Source organism: Natator depressus, chromosome 28 (assembly GCF_965152275.1).
Source record: "Natator depressus isolate rNatDep1 chromosome 28, rNatDep2.hap1, whole genome shotgun sequence".
Lineage (NCBI taxonomy): Eukaryota > Metazoa > Chordata > Testudines > Cheloniidae > Natator > Natator depressus.
This window is the reverse complement of record NC_134261.1, coordinates 9767420-9769919: the sequence shown is the minus strand read 5'-3', so window position 1 is coordinate 9769919 and position 2500 is coordinate 9767420. Positions and strand designations below refer to the sequence as shown.

The following is a 2500-nucleotide window of genomic DNA, read 5'->3' as shown; positions in this document are numbered from 1 at the left end:
CTTCCCGGCCACCAGGTCAACCCGCTGAATGTATGGGGTTGACCTGCTGGCCGCTTTCCTTCCCGGCCACCAGGTCAACCCGCTGAATGTATGGGGTTGACCTGCTGGCCGCTTTCCTTCCCGGCCACCAGGTCAACCCGCTGAATGTATGGGGTTGACCTGCTGGCCGCTTTCCTTCCCGGCCACCAGGTCAACCCGCTGAATGTATGGGGTTGACCTGCTGGCCGCTTTCCTTCCCGGCCACCAGGTCAACCCGCTGAATGTATGGGGTTGACCTGCTGGCCGCTTTCCTTCCCGGCCACCAGGTCAACCCGCTGAAAGTATGGGGTTGACCTGGTGGCCGCTTTCCTTCCCGGCCACCAGGTCAACCCGCTGAAAGTATGGGGTTGACCTGGTGGCCGCTTTCCTTCCCGGCCACCAGGTCAACCCGCTGCCGGCATGGGGTTGACCTGCTGGCCGCAGAGGGGCAGGCTCCGGGTTGACCTGGTGGCCGGACGGGGATTAAGCCCCGGCTCGGAGCAGGGCAAGCCCGGGCGGAGGGGGGTCCGCTTGGCCCCTGCCCGCGGGGGCAGGCTCCGGGTTGACCTGGTGGCCGGTTTGCTTTCGGGCCACCAGGTCAACCCGCTGAATGTATGGGGTTGACCTGCTGGCCGCTTTCCTTCCCGGCCACCAGGTCAACCCGCTGAATGTATGGGGTTGACCTGCTGGCCGCTTTCCTTCCCGGCCACCAGGTCAACCCGCTGAATGTATGGGGTTGACCTGCTGGCCGCTTTCCTTCCCGGCCACCAGGTCAACCCGCTGAATGTATGGGGTTGACCTGCTGGCCGCTTTCCTTCCCGGCCACCAGGTCAACCCGCTGAATGTATGGGGTTGACCTGCTGGCCGCTTTCCTTCCCGGCCACCAGGTCAACCCGCTGAAAGTATGGGGTTGACCTGCTGGCCGCTTTCCTTCCCGTCCACCAGGTCAACCCGCTGAATGTATGGGGTTGACCTGCTGGCCGCTCTGCTTCCCGGCCACCAGGTCAACCCCCTGCCGGTATGGGGTTGACCTGCTGGCCGCAGAGGGGCAGGCTCCGGGTTGACCTGGTGGCCGGCAGGGACTTCAGCCCCAGGGCCCCTGGCAGGGCGACCCTGCCCTTGTTCCCCAGAAAAGGAGAGAGCTGGCTCGCAGCGGGAAAAGCTGCCTACGGCACCTGGGATTCCCAGGCGGTCACCCATCCAAGTACTAGCCAGGCCCGGGACGGTTTACCTTCCGAGATCGGACGGGATCGGGGGCCTTCCGTCCGGTATGGCCGTAGGCACTCGGCTCCGGTCCGCCTCGTCCCCTTTCCCTTACTGACTCCCCTGCCTCGGGTGGGCCCGATCCTTTTTTCCGTTTTTTTTTTTCGCTCCGGAGGCTTCATGAGCCCCCCCCAACACCCCTTTGGGGGTCGGTGAAAATTTTTTTTTCAGACTTCCAGGGGCCCGATCCTGGCCGCGGGCACCCGGCTCCGGGCACCCGGCTCCGGGCCGCCTCGTCCCCTTTCCCTTACTGACTCCCCTGCCTCGGGTGGGCCCGATCCTTTTTTCCGTTTTTTTTTTTTTTCGCTCCGGAGGCTTTATGAGCCCCCCCAAATACCACTTTGGGGGTCGGTGAAAAAACTTTTTCAGACTTCCAGGGGCCCGATCCTGGCCGCCGGCACCCGGCTCCGGGCACCCGGCTCCGGGCCGCCTCGTCCCCTTTCCCTTACTGACTCCCCTGCCTCGGGTGGGCCCGATCCTTTTTTCCGTTTTTTTTTTTTTCGCTCCGGAGGCTTTATGAGGCCCCCCCTAACCGTTTTTGGGGTCGGTGAAAATTTTTAGTCAGACTTCCAGGGGCCCGATCCTGGCCGCGGCTTCGCAGGCTGGCCTGGGGGGGGGGCATCTCTAGCTCCGGCCGCGGACGGCGAGACGCTCGGCCACCAGGTCAGCCCGGAGGAAAAGGCTGAAAAAAATGTCTAAGTCCCCCCGGGACACCAGGTCAACCCGGAGGAAAAGGCTGAAAAAAATGTCTAAGTCCCCCCGGGACACCAGGTCAACCCGGAGGAAAAGGCTGAAAAAAAGTCTAAGTCCCCCCGGGACACCAGGTCAACCCGGAGGAAAAGGCTGAAAAAAAGTCTAAGTCCCCCCGGGGCACCAGGTCAACCCGGAGGAAAAGGCTGAAAAAAAGTCTAAGTCCCCCCGGGACACCAGGTCAACCCGGAGGAAAAGGCTGAAAAAAAGTCTAAGTCCCCCCGGGACACCAGGTCAACCCGGAGGAAAAGGCTGAAAAAAATGTCTAAGTCCCCCCGGGACACCAGGTCAACCCGGAGGAAAAGGCTGAAAAAAAGTCTAAGTCCCCCCGGGACACCAGGTCAACCCGGAGGAAAAGGCTGAAAAAAAGTCTAAGTCCCCCCGGGACACCAGGTCAACCCGGAGGAAAAGGCTGAAAAAATGTCTAAGTCCCCCCGGGACACCAGGTCAACCCGGAGGAAAAGGCTGA

At 62.0% G+C, this 2500-nt stretch overlaps 1 non-coding gene across 1 annotated transcript; it reads right to left on the bottom strand.

The window, feature by feature from the left end:
• Positions 1-1181: 1181 nt before the first annotated feature.
• Positions 1182-1300, bottom strand: LOC141979662 (5S ribosomal RNA). The gene has a single exon (XR_012637065.1). It is a non-coding gene; the product is annotated as a 5S ribosomal RNA (ribosomal RNA).
• Positions 1301-2500: the final 1200 nt, after the last annotated feature.